The 18,939-nt window shown below is 41.7% G+C and overlaps 1 protein-coding gene across 3 annotated transcripts in view; it reads right to left on the bottom strand.

Moving 5' to 3' along the window:
* RHOBTB1 (Rho related BTB domain containing 1) overlaps positions 1-11,927 on the bottom strand; it is a 49,515-nt gene extending 37,588 nt beyond the window's left edge. The window contains exons 1-2 of one of the 3 annotated variants that reach the window (XM_066191672.1): positions 11,774-11,927; positions 7,296-7,391 (exon numbers count right to left, since the gene is read on the bottom strand). The gene's annotated coding sequence lies outside the window, so the exon portion shown is untranslated. Of the gene's footprint in view, positions 1-7,295; positions 7,392-11,468; positions 11,517-11,773 lie in introns of those variants that run through there. The other 2 variants (XM_066191674.1, XM_066191673.1) reach the window with 2 other exon arrangements.
* Positions 11,928-18,939: the final 7,012 nt, after the last annotated feature.

Consider the following 18,939-nt stretch of genomic DNA (forward strand, 5'->3'; position numbering starts at 1 on the left):
CAGCCCCGGACGTGGCTGTCCCTCGCTGCTGGAAGGGTGCTCAGCTGAGCCAGGTATGTCCCAGCCTGTTCACTTGTGCTGTCATAGTCTCTCTGATGGCCCCTTAAACTCTTAAGAAACTGCCTTTGCTGCCATCCTTCCTTTCTACAGACTGTGTGGTCTGGTCTTAAAAGGGAGTGGATTCACTTGAACAGTCCCAGTTTGCAAGTTAGGTGTAGCAGGATACAATTAAGCAAAACAAAATTTTGGCTTAATAAGAACAGCAAGAGAAACAGCTGAGCAGTTATATAAGAGTCTCCCAAGGGAAGAAGTGGCAGAGTTATGGCTCACTGCATTCCCAACCCAGAGAGGACAAGGCTGTTTTAAGAATTGGTTCTATGGCAGAGTTTTGTATCACATGCGTAATCTTTTCTAATGGGAGCAATTTTGCAACAGCTTGTATTTGCTATATTCCACACTTCTAGCTCCTCAGGACTACAATATGGATACAAAAGATTTAATCGGCTTAAAAAACAGTTCCAAACAAAAACTAAATAGAAAAAACTGACTAGTAGGAGGATTTCTTCTTGACTCTGTCATTTTGCTGTTTGGCAAGGGAATGAATCTGGAAGTAATAGTGCTGGCATCTGCATAACTGTTCAGAGCTTCTTAAAATGTTTCTGCCATCTAATCAGATGTTGATGGAATGGAAAGGACTCCTCTGTGGGATGAAAAAAGAGTCATAGCAAACAGTCAGCTGGAGAAGATTGTCTGTCCGTCTGTCTGGCCTGGTGGCTTGCTGTCAGTCTCTATCTCTCCTCTATGTAGATCAGTCAAAATTCACTTTTCTCTGAGTAATGAGTTTCGAAGAGACTTGAAACCTCTTTATACTACAACTGCAGGAGGTTTTCAATGACATACACAGTCTTTGCTTCAAACTCTTGATCTAAGCTATTGAGCTTTAAAAACCACACATAAGTGCATCAGCCCTTTTTCTTCTAAGCATTATAAATGCTCTTTCTGCCTTTTGAGGACTGCATAAATCACCTATTAAAAGTCTAGTAGGTTTATACACAGGAGAATGCAAAACGTAGACCAAATTTTAGAAGCTAAAATATTGGTCAAAGATTTCAGAAATTCAACAAGAGCAATACACAGAGATCTCTGCAAGGATGTGCCACCCCTGCTTGGAGTTGCTTATGTTGGTGGTATAAAGAGATCATGAGGGCAATTCTTGAACACAAATCTCAAGTTACAGGAACTGGAAAACATCAGGTAGGGGTGGTGAGGGGAAGAGAAACAAAGTGGATTTTGGCCCCCTTTTCCCAGTTGCCAAAGCCTAGTGTTATGGGTCTCTGAATCACTGCTTATATACAAGAACAGCAGCCACCAGCCATACTCTGATCTTTATAGGCTGTCAAACGAACAGAGCAGGATTAAGTAGAAGAATCAAATGCAGCTTAATCTCATCATCACTGATCTTAGAGAAACAGCCTTATTAGCTACAACTTACTCTTCTGCTGTCCCATAGCAAGCTAGACACAAAAGTAAGACCCAGTTATGGTGTTAAGAGCCTGATATAAATCCTTCTGAAACTTGAGGAAAAGCTTTCAGTGATTTCTCTGGGCTTCAGTTCGGGGAGTAATTCCAGGAGAAAAAGTCCACAGAATTAGTTGCTACATGACTGTCTTAGAATGATGATAACTTAAAGTAGTTGAAACAAAACAGAAATGAATGAAGCACCTGTAACTTCACGATTTTTTCACTAGGTTGTTCAAAGAGTGTACTTACTTTGATTACAATCCCCCCCAAGATTACAGCACAATTCTTCATTTATTTTGTACAGTGTGATTCTGCACAGTAGCAACAGTGGGATTTTATGAATTCAAGACCAAAACTCAAACTCTGTTACGTTCTCTGTATTTTATACCTTGGAACCACTAATTTTTTGAAACAGAAAGCTTTTCCAGGAAGGTAAGACCTTGTGCCTCTTACCACCACCTTACACCAGTTTACTGACGTGATTTAGTCACACTAGCAAAGACTGCCTTGCAAAGCCTGCATTTTTGCAACACAACAAATCCAGTGTGTTACACAGGATTAGATCGACATGAGGTTTCTACTGTCCAAACGCCACTCATGTATTTTAGTGGTTTACTTCAATACATCTACACAAATCTAGTTACCATTTTTTTGTTTCCCCAATGAGTTAAGATCATAAACCACAGGCAGAAAGAATACTACCAGGGTTGGTTCTGATGGATATCTTTCACTCCCTGAAACACTTCCTATAAATTCTAGCAAAAGGGTGCAGCTGAAGGATAACGGTAATTGCAGAAATTGCAGAGGAATGCACACAAGTGATCCATACAAGAAAACACACACCAATGATTCCAAGTCTAAGAAGCGGGCAATAAAGACAGTTTGCATGTTTCACCACAGGCTGCTTGATGAGACTTCCCTAATTATACTTATTAGGAAGAGCTACTGAGAAGGATTCTGTTCTTTTAAATGCTACCATTCAAAAGCTATCAACCATGAAATCAAATACTTCTTGCATATATTTGCAGTTTTCACAGAGGGTCTAGGACACTACTTCTAGGACCTGCCAAAATATCACTGTTACAGGTTTGAACTACAGATTAGGCACAAATCAGAGGGCTTAAAGGAGTATGAGTATACTGTGTAATTTGCAAAGTACTGAGTAAAAGACATCACTTTCCAATTACACTTACCCTTATAAGTGCAGCATTTAAATATGTCAGGAACAGAATATACCTTTGTAAAATTAAAAACACACTAGAACCACCAGCAGCGTTTTGAAGCTAATCAGGAATTCAAGGAGCTTCAACAAAATCAAATCTCCCAGGGCCTTGAAATTTCTCATCCACTCATTGCTCGAGAGTCATCTTGCCAAAGGATCATGAATTCTACTAGCAGGCTTTTTTTTTTTTTTTCTCTTTCAACAAAGTAGCAAGACATGTGGCATTCTATTTTTAAACTTTTTTCAGTCTTTTCTGAGTCAGGCAAGAATTCTTTTCCCGGGTAAGGGTAGAAGAGAACTACAAAGGTATTAATCTTATTTACTCCCATACATATTGACAAAATTGCTGGAGCAGGGTGCATTTTGTATCATTATAAAATCCTCAAGAGAAATAAATTCCTCCCACACCTTGTCCCCAAAATATTTTTGCAGGAAAAGGTATGGATTATTTACAGAAGAAATTGCCAATAAAATGTCATCAAACTGCATCTGTTATAGAAGATAAACATTTCTCCACCATTCTGATTTTTTACATTAGGTTTCTAGCTGAAATTCAGATCTACAGCTAAAAGACTAATGTAACTTTATAGTAAGAGAAACATTAAAAGTTCCTTAATTCTAGTGTTGCCAGTGGGGAGCACTGTTGCAAACACATAGAAGAATTAAAAGAACAAAATTCACCCCTGGAGAAATTCATGGAGACAGCTGGATCAGTCAAGAGTCAAGAGACTGGAGACAGTCAAGGAAAGCCTGACCCACAGGTATTTTCCTTTGAAGACTGGAAAGTATTTTACGAAACATTCTTCTGTATTTAGTGACCAATAATCTACATTATTGTCCTAAGCTCACATGACAGTCAAATAAACGTGTCTGAAATAGAAGTGACAAATTCAGGAAGTTCAAGTGTTACAGAATAGCCATAAATCAAGAACTGAAACATGGACAGCCATAAGGCCCCACAACACGTACACACATCTCAAGTGTAAACTGTACTTGTTGCACAGGATAATTACTGGAACACCTGCCCATGCTGAGCACATCTAGGAGCCCACGCAGAAGCAAATTTCACCGCTGACAATGCAGCTGAAAACAAAAAGCTGCTAAAGCTCAGGTAGTGTTACCATACTATGTTTTCGTTACTGCAAATCCTCGTTTTGAGGCTGCTAGGCCCCTGCTTCCAGAAGTGTGAGACATTCCAGAAGTGTGAGAGACAGGTAATTCCAGCTGCCAAGAGAATATTCTGATGTAACAGCACTGATTTTATATCCCAGCTTCAATTTCTTATGTTGGGTACCTTGATGCTTAAGCTCCCTGAATTAATGGACATTTGAGAACTGCATCATTTTGTTCTTCCTTTCCCATCTGATTATAACTAATTGTTCCTGATTCTGCATAGGTGTTGTGAAAAACAGTTATTCTCCTTTTGGTAAAGCACAGGAAATCCCATGATAAAGTTAGAAACGTGGATTTCAACAGTATGATAAACAGTGCTAGAGAACATAAATTTAATTACAAAGATCAAAAGCAACAAACAGCAACACTTCCTCTCTCACCTGAACCACTCACACAAGGCAGTCCCCCACATTTCTGATCTCTAGTCACAAGCAGTTATAAGTTTGAGAAGAACTAGTTCAAGCAGTTTTAAATTTTCCCTCTTATAAATTTAATTCTGCTGAAGGTTACTGTTGCACACACAGTGCTCACCCCTCTGCTGGCTTTGCACAGTCCATAACTTTGGATTTACCATTCTGAATTGTCAGCTACATTCAAGTGCCAGATTGCTCTGCAGAGGCAATCACACATGTAGCTATTTTATTCCACTGACTGTGAAGACAGTAATCTCTGAGAGAGCAGTAGCTCCTTTACCCAGACAGCTAAATTTACTACTACTTGTCTCATAATGCCTTAAGTGACACAGAAGCCCGGAAGCAAATAAGCCATGACTGGGATATTAAGGAGCAAATAACACCTCTACAAAGACACACCTTTCAGAGATGTAGCATCTTCTGACTCAAGCACACACCCATCCACAAGTTAGCTTTTTTCAGACCTGCAGATATATTCTCTTTGAGAAGTCAGACCAAATCAGAGAAACAACAAGAACTGGTGTGGAAGTTTCTGAGAATATTGTTCTGTAATTTAGCTACATAAGCTAAATGTACCTGTTACTCAGAAATTCACTTTAAACAGTCTGGGAAGCAAGGCTGGAAACTGGGAACAAAGGTGAAAAGAGATATTTGGATTCTTGGGTGTGCCGTTTCCCTCATTAGGTACTTTTTGATGGTGAGATCAGTCAATGCATAATAAATAATTCATAGCATCACTGTCCTGGTTTCAGCTGGAATAGAGTTAATTTTCTTCCTTGTTGCTGGTACAGTGCTGTGTTTCTGACTCCCTGTGAGAACACTGATGACGCACTGATGTTGTAGGTGTTGCTTGGTAGTGCTCATTCAAAACTGAGGACGTTTTAGTACCTCATGCTCTGCCAGAGACCAGGGACACCAGAAACTGAGGGTGAGCAGGGCCAGGACAGGTAACCCAAACTGGCCAAAGGGAAATCGCACACCCTAAAAGGTCATGCCCAATATATAAATTGGGGGAGGCGACTGGGAGCTGCCAAATGCTGCTCAGGGCTGGGCTGGGCCTCAGCCAGCATATGATGAGCCACTGCATTGTGCACCCCTTGTTTTTCTGGGTTTTTTTTCTCTCCCTTCTCCCTTTTAATTCCAGTGATTGTTATATTTTATTTCAATTATTAAACAGTCCTAAGCCCATGGGTTTTACCTCTTTTCTGATTCCCTTCCCCTCTTATGTACTGGGGTACATAAGCAAGCAGCTACATGGTACTTAGCTTCTGGCTGGGGTTAAACCATGACAATCATGACTCGAATATGTGTAATACTGTATACTGGCTTTCAGGAACTGCATTACCTATAAAATTACTTCTACTTTTATTCACAAAGTATATGTTTGTCTTTGATGATGTCCTGAAAGGGGCTCATTAAATTACTAATGTAACTATTAAAGCTATTAAATTACCAATTTTGAGGGATCAATTCAAAGCACATTGAGATAAGCATAAATCCAAAGTAAACCAAGTATCTCTTCACTTCACTGACCCTCCCATGAGACTCTGATTGCTAAAATGTCTTTCTCCTGGCAAGATTAACCCCTTCATTGTATAATCCTCCCTGGCCAAAACAGTGGAAGTATTTACTCCTAGAGCTCACATGAAAAGTGTCCTACTTGGTAGTACAATAATGATGGGGGGAGGAGGGATGCTTGGTTTATGTTTACTTTTATAGCCCAGGGGAGAGATTGCTCCCAAAGCTTCCTGAAAAGTTGCTTATTTTTATTCACATTGTCACTATGTTTTCCCATGAACAAATATTTATACTTCAGAGGAAATGTTTCGGTAACATGTTTTAGACAGGATAAGCAACGTGTTCACTTCCCTTCCTTTTATTATGAGAAAGCAATTTTGCTTACAGGAGGAAGTAAATATATTCCCCAGAGATGCCTGGGAAGGGGTAATTCTTGCAGGGAACCCGTCTTGAAAATACTGGCAGCATGTCATTGGGTCAGTGTTAGCTGACCCGTGGAGGTTTCATTTGCAATTGCAACAAATGAACACATCAGAGATTTATCATTTCCTTTGTTCAGAGAAACAGACAATTCCTGTGCAATCCTGTCTTAATTAAAACATTCTCCTTTCTGACAAATTCTAGTAGCATTTCATGTTCCTTATCTGCATTACTATAATGAACATTTAATACATAGGCAAGCTATAAATCCATCTTTTGTTAATATCTCTGAACATGTAACAGACTGAGAAGGCCAATGGGTAAAAATGACCTAATTTCATTGACTACTCCAAATTCTGAGCAAAGGGTTTGACTCTGTCATCCCCCGAGGTTCCTTACAAGCTGAATTTTCCCACAATTCTAAATTAAAGACATGTATTTGGTTTTATTAACTTACATACTTACAGCAGGAACTGTGAAGATCGGGCTGTGACACTTGAAAAAAGCAATATAAATATACACCTGTAACTCAGGCTGGCAAAAGCCCCACTTTTCCCTAGGCTGCACAGAGCAGGAACTCAGAAAGCTGCCTGGATGCATGGAAAAGTACCTACATATTTGTGGTACAAACTCTTTCTTCATCCCAGGATCTCACTCATTTCCTGCACCTGCAGTTAGTCTGTGTAAGTATTCACTCTTGAAAATCAGACTTAGCAGCTTCCGTTTCTTTGATGCTTGGAAAAAAGCTTGACACTGGGTCAAAAGCTACTCTGTGCAGAAGCTGCTCATTACCAACCCTGCAACACCAAGCCTTTATACATTTATCTGCTGGAATATCAGAACAAAGCTGACTAATCCTGTGAATCAAACGATTATTTGTAGGACTTTTCAGTTAAGACTTTTGGTACAAAGTTTTTCAAGACACAGATGTTATAACTCAAAAGCTGCTGGTCAGAAGAGCAGAGGTCACAGGGAACACTAAGTGAAACAAGTCAGGTTTTCTTTTATTTCTCCCTGTCAATACTTACCTCACAGGAGAAAATGTTCACATCCATTTTTAGCAGCTTGATCAAAAGCAGAATTTCATTAAAAATACTTCATGTCTTTCTCTTACTGTGTCACTCCTAAGGAGGAAAGAAGAAGAAAAAAAGAATAAACCTTAGTATTTTCAACCTAAAATTACAACACATGCAACAGCAACATCTTTTATGATCCATTTTATATTGTAAAACAGGCTTGCTTGGTCAACAAAACAGTGTTTTAAAGTTTCAAATAGGTAACCTGTGTCTCTACTAAAACACTCTTTGCTCCAATGCACTGAAGAAATCATGGGTAGCTTGATGAGCTTTTGAGCATAACTGGAGATTGACACAACTCTGTCAAATGAATCTTGTTAGTGAATAATTTCTCTGTGGATTTAGATTAAAAAACACCAAACCACCTTAGGCATCAGAACCCAACACTGCTGTATCCCAGTTAACCAGCTCTTCTCTGTTAGGCAACAGACTCTGAGGAGGGTTTTTTTGGCTACCTTCAAGAAGGTGACAAAACTCTAAAGTATGAGCTGACAGCCTGATGACACATGAACTGGGAATTCTGTGTTACTTCCCCCTTTGGTTAGAAATGAAATTAATTATAAATGTCCTTTGTTGGGTTTGGTAAATGCCTACTTTATTGTGGCTTGGTTCTCATCCAAGAGCAAGGTGGAGGTTTTCCAGGAACTGAAGACGCTGATTTCACCTCAGATGCTGCCCTAAAAGCAATGCTTAGTGGCACAAGTAGGTTTCAGAGGTTCATGCTAGCTTGAATAGCAGCAGTGAAATGCAGAGTCTTCAAATGAACAGAGTAGTGGTCCCCTGGGCATTTCTACCTTCTTATCAGGATCATTTCCAAACTGAGTTTAGGACTGAAGCTAATTTCTCACAGAAACTACAATCCCCTGTAGATACCCAACACAACAGAGAGAACAAACAGAAAATGAAGTAGCACTTCATTCCACCTTTGTGAAATAGACAAGCCAAAAGAATTGACACTAGAGCTAGAGGCATGATGTTTATGTCCTCTAGGAGTCCTGCCCTTCCCTTTGCTACTTATCAATAAGCATTTTAGGGGCAAAGACATATCAGTCTTCCTGAACTGCCATGTTTCATGGAGCTACGGCTGTGGAGAATCTTCTCACCATCTTTTCTACTGTGTTCACCTGTATTTCCTTCAAGGCAGGCCCATAGAGCTCTCTTCATAAGCCCTACAAATAACAGCCTTAACACACAATTAAACAACACCCCAAATTATTAATTAGTGACATTATCGTACTCAGGGCTCTAAAACTGTTTAAGTAGATAGTTTATGTGAAACTGTATCACTCATAACTGTTTACTTGTTTCCTGAGTACTGATGGCAGGTTAGAAGTTACTTGCAGCTTCTTTCAGAACATCCCTTTTCAAAAACACCAAACTAAGAAAACGCCATCTGGTTTGTCTGATCATAAACCCAGAGCTTTCTATTTTTTCACTTCACTGAGATCTCATTCACTTCTAACAGTCTTTCTCTGCTTCACCCTCATTAAAATCTATAGACGTGACCTCCAAGGATATATCAAGATCCTTCTTACCCTCAAACAGACATGCAAAGCCCTTCCACAAGCTCATTCACAATCCTTTGTCATCAATCATTAAACATTTACATTATTGTCCTACTAAAGGCCACATTAAGACTCTCCTGCTTGCTAAGATATTTTTTTTAATTGTTATGCTGTAAAGTCAGACCAGTTGTTTGAAGAATGTAAGCAGGTAGAAATGTAGCTAAACCTGATTTTCATCATTACTAAAGCATAAGCCTCAAAGTTCCACTTCACAGATAAAAATTTGTGGCCTTCATCCCCCTGCCCCTCAATCTTCCACTTTCTGGTTTTGAAGACAGTTGAGTTTTTAATTAGCATTGTTCTACCCTACTACAACTCCTAAATACAAACATCTTTCATACCATGGTAATGTAAGCAGACCTCTCTCTGTGATGATGACCTGCACTCAGAAGAACAGAGCAGCTAAACCTTACATGCACCTTCCTTACCAGAGTCTGGAGGAGCTCACAGCTGAGCAGAGAGCTGGCTTGCTGTGACTCTGACCCCACGTGCCTGCAGAGAAAGTATCAGCTCTGTCCGTGGCAGTGCACTTCCTTCTCTCTCCCATCTGCTCCACACCCAGGCAGGCATTACCTGAACTAATGCTCACCCACAACAACAAGCACACATGATACTGCATGCAGGACATGCAGCAAGGTCACCGTGGGCTGAGGGAAACGACAACCTGCTGGAACACAGAGTAATTCAGTGAGGGATGTACTTGCACGGTGTAATTCTCCAAAGTGGGAAATTTCTTTTAGATAGGCAGGAAGGTGAGGAACAGGAACACCTGCTGCAGGTTGGCAAGTGAAACATTTGCAGTGCAAACCAGGCCCAGAAGGAACACAGAAGATGCCAGGTGGAACACTGGGCTCCCTGGATGACTCCTTGTGGCCAATAGTCATGTCTAATCTGCTCTAGAAGCCTCTTCTGTGATGGACAAGACACTCCTCTTACACACTGACACTACAGAAAACTCAAGATAACTCAGCCCAGTTTTCCCCTCAAATCCACCTCAGCTTCACCTTTGCATTGTTCATAAGCCTTAGCAGATCCAGTCTTTGCCCCACTCCTGTTTTGCTTGGTTCGTTGGGGGGGTTTTATTATCATTATCACCAAACTAACAATATTGCAGAATTTTATCCTCTCATGTTTTTTACGAGTTTCCTTTAACTAGCCCATCATCTCTGTGCATTGGTTTCAGTCTCTGTAACACCACATAGTCACAGCACATCTAGCCCATATCTCTTTAACAAACTTTGAGGGACTGCATGGAAGAAAACTGCTTTTAAGCCTTATGTTTCTGACTTGCTTAATACGGTCTCACTTCAAACTTTTGCCTTTAAAAGTTCAAATACTGGGAGAAGTTTAAGTAAAAGAGCGAGCAGAATCTTAGCTCACTGTTGTAATCTTTACTATGACACACCTCACTTGCTCTACATTACATGGTTGAACAGACGGTAGAAATGTTACTTACCATTGATACCTAAACCAACATTTTTTCTCAACATATTTCCAAAAACTTTAATGGTGTTGGATGCATAGCAAATGCAAGTGTTTCACCCTTTCTATTTCAGTTTAGGCAAGTATGTTTTTTGCTGGGGTCTCTCAGAGAAAAACAAACTTTTTCCACTATTGATTACACAGACAACCATATTTATATTGTGATATAAATGTTTCCATTTTACTGAGTACAAATGACAACATTTGGTGTGAAGTTGACAATCAGGTTCTAAAAGAAGACATTATGATTGCCACTACCTCTATCTTAGGAGCACCCCAACAACTCAGTTAAACAGCTGCCAAACAAAGCGCAAGTAACTCTAAAGCTTTACTTTCTTCCACAAGTAGTGAAAAGTTCTTCCCTTTTCTCATTCGTTTTTTCCAAGAGCTGCAAAAGAGTTGGGCTAGGTATGGCCTACCGCTTCTCCTCAGAGGTTCTCAACAACTGTGAAGAGGAGAAAGGGCTCTTTAATGTCATCCTCCTGATAGGTCTTTTAGGGAGGCACGTCCCTCTTTATAACCAGCTCCTCTTCTATCCAGTTCTCTACATGCATTTGCACTCTGTACCAATTACAAATTTCATTCTTGTAATGCAGAGAACCATTAATAATTTAAGATTAAAAAGGAACCTAAGGGCAGGAATATTCCATTTTTGCTCACGAGATAGATGGTATGCTGCTAGTACGTCAACTCAAGTTATCTTTGTGCATGCTACGTTAATTCAGCAAATTGCTTTTCAAACAAAGTGCAGGCAGAAAGCGCCTGGAGATTCCACACGAGAAGAAAGTTTCATTTCTATGGCAAATGTGCCAACCAACATCGCGAAAGTGAAATACAAACAGATTTTAGTTTTGTCCATTTAGTTTTCACAAACAGGGGGTAGCCAGGATGAATTTTGTAAAGAAGCCCTCTGCGAGAGAGAGTAAAAGTCATGCCAGGTGTAGCGATAAAAACCCCAGCGCCCTGCCTGCACCGTGAGGAATCAGAGAAACAATGAACACGTCTAACGGTATGGAACAGCTCAGGAGCGATGCAGCAGGACCGCCTGACACCCAAGTGAGCTGTCAGCATTTCTGACCTTACCGCGGAAGAGAACGGGACATCACGGCGAGGCGGGCAGGTGCGGAGACCCTCCTGGGGCAGGAGCCGGGGGCTCTTGTCAGGAGCTGCCCCGGCACGGGGAGCGCCCCCGGCCCGCCGGTGCCAGCCCCTCGGTGCCCCCGCCGCCCGCCGCCCCCTCCTCGGGCGCAGCTTCCCGCGGCGGCCGGCCCCTCCGGGTCACCCACAGCGACCGGCCCCTCCGGGTCACCCACAGCGACCAGTGGCGGCGTCTGTCCGTCCGCACCCGCCCGCCCTCCCGCCGCCCGGGCCGCAGCGTCTCACCTGAGCGCGGAGCAGGACCGGCTGCGGACAGGACACAAGTGACGCTCAGCGGGGTGCGGAGGGCGGTGCGGTGTCTGGGGCGTGGTGCCGCCCGCCCTGCTGTACTGTGCCGTGCCGTGCCGTGCCGTACCGTGCTGTACCGCTCTGTACACTGCCGTGCCGTTCCGTGCTGTGCCGTGCAGTGCCCAGCGCCGAGCGGGCGCGCGCGTCCCAGCCAACCGGCGCCGTCACGTGAGCGCGCCCCGGCGCGCGGTGCTGCCCGCGGCCGTTACAGCAGTGCGCGCGCGCGCGCGGCTCTCTGAGGGGCCGGGGGTGAGAAGCGCGCGGAGGAGGGCGCGGGGGGCGCGCGCGCTGCCGTGCCCTGAGGGGCCGGGGGTCGCCGCGCCCCTCACGGGGCTCCGGGGCTGCCGCCGGCGGAGCGCTCGCCCTTCCTGCCCTCGGGAGAGATCGTTTCCAGGAATTGAGGGGCTGCGGAGGCAGGAAATCCTGCGGGGCCCCGTGCGGGGAGCGGCCGCAATGGCATCACCTCCGCGCGCGGGAGGGTGGGGTCCCCAGCCGCCTCCTCTCTGCTCCGTGTGAGCATCCGCATGATGAAAAGTGTAACTTGACAGTGGGATCAAGGTGTGTGTGCCTCCCCGAACTGTGAATACTCCTGTGTTTAACATTGCCGACGAGTCTGACCAGTAAATCCCACCGCACTGCTCGCCTCAATTTCTCCACACAGAATTTTCATGCTGAATCGCAGCTAAAAAAAACACTTTAAGCCTGTTTTCCGCCCAGGATGCTTTGCATTTACACTGTCCTCAGGGTGTCTGACCTCCCTATCAATAATATGCCAACAGGAGTCTTTAAAGAGAACAATAGCTGGACGCTGTAAGTAATCCAACTTCGTAAGGCATGTAAAATCGTTGTAGAAAGTATTGCTGAAACGCTTAGGTAAATTTGAGGAACTGCCCAGTAGCCTAGTGGCAAAGGAATTTTCTGCTTACTCAGGGTCTTGGACTCAATTTTCCACCCTGGGTCATCCTGTGCTGTTGAGGAGGATTTGGGAGGAGTGTGGGGGCCAGGTCCTCAGCCCTTGTGCCAGTGCTTCACGGCAGCGATGTTTAATGTTGGTCACGGGGAGCTTCTGACAACACAGCCCTTCAGAAAGGAGAAGGGCTAAGATACAGGGCCTAAGGACGGCAGGAGCTGGCAGTATTTTAGGTAGAGAGGCAGGCTGGGCTTGCAGCCAAACTGCTCTCCTATCTGAATGGCAGAGATCTGGCATTCTGCGCAGAACTAATAAACCTAGCCCCTATATCACGAAAACTGTAAGAGGAACGGGGTTCATTGAATCTTCTTTTGATGATTTTTATTTCATCTGCTTCCCTGTGGAGTCATGAAGGCTTGAAGTGTACCTGCTGTATACTGTATCAATAGTGCAATATACATGCATGCTGTATCAGGATGCTGAACTGTGCAGCAGGGGGAATTAGCCTGTGTGGAGCTCTGTGATGCCACGGAAACACTGCCTTCAGCACATAAATCAGCTTTAGACTACTGTCAAACACTAGCACACCCTGTGCTTTACATTTGTAAAAGAAATGTGGGAGAATGATCACAGGATTCCAGGAGCTGAGCCTTTAAAATAAATGACACTGCTATTGTGAACCCCTCATTAAGTGGACAGAAACTGTTGGCTAAATGTAAAGTTTAGAATTAATGACTGGAAGACAATGACCTTTGTTGCATGTGTGGTACCAAGGACAAAGGAAGATTGTTAGGCCATAGTTACTCCCCAGAACTGGAAGGATTATTTTTTTGGGGAAGAATTTTTGCAGAGTCCTGGTAACTCATATTTAGACCCCCAATGAGGAAGCCTCCATTGTGCTTCAACAGTATTTGCCTGCAGAACTGTATAGTTGTGCAATTTCATTCTGTACAAACAAACAGTCTGAATTCCTGTAATTTGTGCTGGAAACACACTATCATTTGCAAGGCAATTGGAGCAGACAGCTGAGCTGACAAGGGTTATCATCTGCATCTATTCAGAGGGCAGCCTCCAACCTTGTATTGGCTAATATTTTTAGCTCTGCTAACTAAACCCACATGAGATAAAAGTCCACCCACGCAACAGGTTATATAGTTTGCTTTAAATCAGATGTGTTTTGTGAACACTGAATGACTTGATTCTATTTCATGTATTTCCTTTAGCACGTCTAAATGAATTTAGGATTGTTTGAAAGGTTCTTGACTGACAGTTTTGGAAATTGAACTCCTGTGTTTAATCTCAGACTGAGTCCAACACAAGAAATCTTCTCATCTGTATCAGTGAGGAAACTTTGCTAGTCTGAGGATAGTCTTATTTACTTACTTTCTCACTCCAACAAAGGCAGGATTTCCTGTTTTTTCACTGATCTATAGTTACAGGGTGTAGATATTTTCATTACATTAAAATTATGTCTTGAATACTAAGACTGTATGTTTAATTCAGGGAAAAAAAGGCAAGTATTTAGTAAATCATCTGCCCTTTAAAGGATGATAATTCCATTTCAGACTTAATAAGGCAGTAGTATGGAAATATAATGATCTTCACAGAATACTTGCTCTCTTTCCAGCAACTTTCATTTATAGTCCTTATTGATTTTTGAAAAATTAATTTACACTTTTAATATTGTGCTTATTTTTGTGCAAAATTACAGATATTGGATCTGTAAGCAGAGATGGAGTGCCATTATCCTTCAAAGTGCATATGGAATAGATGAGGAGAAGCAATGTAAGTTCTAGGCTTCCAGGAATGGATGACAAAACAATTTATGAAATTTGCTGTTAAGAATAATTGTTGGCTGGCAATTGTGTAAATTTTATGACAACATTTCTTGAACCCAGACATAAGAGAGACTGATACCAGTCATGATGTGATTTTTCTTCATTCATAGAAGATACTGAGGTGACAAAAATGTTTATGATTGTGAGTCTTTTCATTGCTACACCATTATCAAGTTGCAGTTACATTAGTCTGACTATAGTAGCTCCAGGTGACTCATGGCTTTCATTATGTCTGAGTTTATAAAGGATAAAAGATTTGGGAGAGATAACATTTTTCTGCAGAAAATGAAACAAAATCTGCTTTGTGATAGTAAGTGCATTTGTACTCTTCAGCACTCACTATGTGTTATAGGATGGAGGTAGACTGTGAGCCTTCTGAAAGTCCTCTCAGCTATTTTCAGCCAGTGCCTCGAAGCAATAGGAATCACTGACAATGAATGGAGCATAGACCTTTGTGCTGTGGTGGAGCAGGGAGTGTTCGTGTGCTCAGTTCTGCCTAGTGACCTGTGGTAACCTAGGAGGTCATACAGGACGTGGCGATGAGCAAGTCCCAGGCTTTCCAGACAGGCTTGGAAGCCGATGGCTCATTAGGCTACAATTTATTGAGATGTTTTTAATGTGTTATCCTCTTGTTTTAGGGTTATGACTGTGGCTACTGTAGCCCTTTACTGCCACATTGGCCTGGAAGAGGTTTGAGACAGTGGCATTCTCTTGCTGAGTATTCTCCAGCTCTGCCCACAGTCTCCAGCAGGCTGGGGCCAGCTCTGGCTTCCATTCCTATTTCCTGTGATTTGGTGTTAGGGCAGGTGGAGCTCCTGTTCTCCACATCTGTTGTATGCAAAGATTGTACTGGCTTTGAAGGCTGCTTCTTTGCCCTAAGAGACATCAGAATCTCTGTCAGGAGCCTTTCTGGGGGCTTTCAGAGCCTTTCTTAGAAGGCCTTATTACAACTTTAATGCAACCAATCAGGGTTGAGAGAGGTTTTAGTTCTTCCCTATGAGGATTTGGCAAGTCCAAACCTAAAACATTATACATAGTTCAGTGAGAGTTGTGAGCAGAACAAGAGTCAAATAAAATGTCAGGAGGTACGCTATAACCTTCTGGTGAAGCTTTACCTCATCCTTATAGAGTGTTATAAAAATAATCTTATAAACACTGAAGCAATCACTGTGAATCACATTGTGTTCATACTAGACAAACCTACGTAAGACTGGCAAAGGTTTGCCTGGGTAAAGATGCTGACTTGGAAACTGTGACTGAGGAAGGATATCACTGGCAGATTGCTGTAACAGTGAAATATTTTATCCTGAGGAGAAATAGGTTGTGGAAATGTCAAATCTATATTAAACAAAAGTAATGCAGAGGGAATAAATTCCTGGCTTTGGAAAATCTACCTGAATCTCCCCTTGCTTTGGGTTCATAAATATCAGGAGTGAAGTGACAGCAGAGTTCCTGAATTCTAGTGATTCTAACAAATAGACATTTGTTAACTCTGGTTTGATGGACAGTTCCCGATTATCCAGTATTGCTCAAAATCATGTCTTAATACAGTTCATTCTTTCTAAACAAAAAGGCCTGTAACCAGCTCGGGCAAGCCTTTGAAGAACACACTCCAAAGAACACTGGAAAGAACAACAATGCCATGAAAGGAGGATAAAGACAAGCCTTTCCACACATTTATTTTCAGTTTTATTGAATGTAGTAAATATGTTTAGCCACACCAAACTAGTCTTTTGTAAAACACAATATTCATCAAGGAAAGCTTGCATGACTTCATGATTACACAAAATTGATCCTGGAAAAAGAGATCATGAACTAATGTAGAGTGTAAAACTGTCTGAAGCTTATTCATCCTTATGTACAGTTGTAAAACTGAGGCAGAACAAGAACAGACCAAAATATTCCTATCCTATCCTATCCTATCCTATCCTATCCTATCCTATCCTATCCTATCCTATCCTATCCTATCCTATCCTATCCTATCCTATCCTATCCTATCCTATCCTATCCTATCCTATCCTATCCTATCCTATCCTATCCTATCCTATCCTATCCTATCCTATCCTTTTTCTACACTTGTGACTACAGAGCTCATGGATGAATTTGCTGTGGGGAAGGGGAAGTGGCTAAGTCCCTCCATTTGTGTGTTCTCCTGCAACACAAGGGTTTGTGGCTATACAGTTCCTCTGTCTAGCCTGAGTTGCAGAATTTAATCCCCACTTGAAATCCAGATGGATTGCAACACTGCGTGGTGTGTGTGGTTGTTTGCTCTCCAATATGGAAGATTTGCACCAATGTAGCTGCTTTCCTAACAAATCCTCTGTGCAACAAGCTAAGACTTGTGATTCCATGTAGGCTTAGTTCTCAACATCCTTTCACCCTAACCTTTCACCAAGCAGCAAATGTGAAATGCTACCAAATTGGAACAGCACAGTTTTACCCTGCTTGGAAAGCATTTGTGATCAGCTATTACTCAAGGAGAGCAGGCTCATTGTGAATTAAATGCTGTTCAGCTGAAAATGTGCATTGGATTTAATTCAATTACTTGTTTGCTGGCAAAAAATTTTCTGGTGACCATGAGTTTCCAAGAAAAGGATACAATTTTATCTCCCCTCCTAGATTTAGCACTATTCAAATGTCAAATTGTTTAGTGTGTTTCCTCTCCTGATTTTGAAGTCTGGACTAGTGTGGAAGATAGGATGAGCCCACCACCTCCAAATCCTTATCATCTAGGCCCAAACTCCTCTTGTGCAGTGTGTGGGAGACTCTCACAAGCATCACACTCAAAAGGCATATCTTTTTGTGGTGATTTATACGTCAGTTGAAACACTGGTTACTGCAAAAGAATTCCTTGTTTCTATCCGCACAAATACCACTTACAGTACCAAGAGACTTGGGCCAAAAACTAGCCAGTCTATATAACTACAGGAAAAACAGTGCCTTCTGATGGCTCAGATTATGATATGCCTGCAAAAATTGATGCACACGTACATCTGGAATGGCAACATTGGCAATTTTGATAGTTCTCAAGCTGGTCCAATATGTTACAGTAAGTATGCTTCGTTGTTGAGTGTTTGAACCTCTCATGAACACCTTTTTCTAGACTTGGTAAAAGGCTGCCATCCATAAAGGGATATTTACTGTAAGTAGTATTTTTTCATGCTGTTTAATCTGCTTACTCTCTGTTTTCACTTCTTTGTTCTGTCTCCCATTTATCAGCTAAAACAAAATGTAGGTGCTTATATAAAACTTTTCAACAAAAGTCTTTGCTGCTAAAAAGGCCCAAACTCAAACCTCAGGTTTATATACTACCTTCTGCTATGGGCTGTAAGCATCATGGTTACCCAGAAGCCAAAATCAACACAGCACAAAGCCACTTCTGAGACCACCGAGGATCTGAGTGTCGAGTAGAACTTCTCCTTTGCTCCATGTGCACTTAGAATCCTTATTTTGCTGTCAGCTTATGAGACCTTAAGACAAGTTGAGAATAATCACCTTGCAGTGTATCACTAGTGGAGACCAGAGTTGTCTCACTATAAATAAGAGAGACCTGCTACAATGGCAGTCTCAGTAAATAATCCTTGTGTCTGGATTCAGATTCTGACTTCTTTGTTCTAGAAATATGTTGAATCTGATGGTCTGGATTTTAATTATTTGTGGAACTGGAGAGTTACAGAGGATCAAGAAAGAGAATTATGATTTCTGTATTGCCTCTGCATTTAAAAATTGTGGTATACTGCATGAGGAAACTTTCTCTGCATTTTCCAACAGAGAGACATGGAAAATATGCCAGATGCTTTTAAATGAACTTATTAAAAATTTGGAAAATTTGGAAATATAAGGATTATTGCTTTCAAATTTTCAAACTTACATTTTAATGGAAATAGTTAATTAAATGATGCCAAACTAGTATTTGATCTGCAGAGCTTCACTTGGGCTTAAGATCTATGTGTCTTGATAACCATAGAAAAGTTGCCTTCTGGATACATAACCAGCTCCTGTAGCTCATAAAAAGAAAAATGTGAAGACAATTTGAATACATATAGAAAATTTTGGCAATGTCCTGTGCTTTGTTACCAATTACTTACTCTTTTCAGACTGAGTCCATATGGCACTAAACTCAAGAAAATTTTCCATTGTCTCTAACAAGATAAATCGCTGTCAGCAATCCATCACTGTTCCTAGATATTAATTGCTCTTCTGCTAGAACTTTCAGAAGACACCAGAGTGTTTGAAGAATCATAGTTTGAAATATTTCAGGAAAATCCAGATGTCTTGAAACCTGAGAAAGGAGCTGACCAGTTGGTGTAGGCAATGTTGTTACTTGTTACTTGAACTACTTGCTCTTAAGCAGG

Source organism: Chamaea fasciata, unplaced genomic scaffold, assembly GCF_029207755.1.
Source record: "Chamaea fasciata isolate MVZ Bird 193981 ecotype frontalis unplaced genomic scaffold, bChaFas1.0.hap1 SCAF_9, whole genome shotgun sequence".
Lineage (NCBI taxonomy): Eukaryota > Metazoa > Chordata > Aves > Passeriformes > Sylviidae > Chamaea > Chamaea fasciata.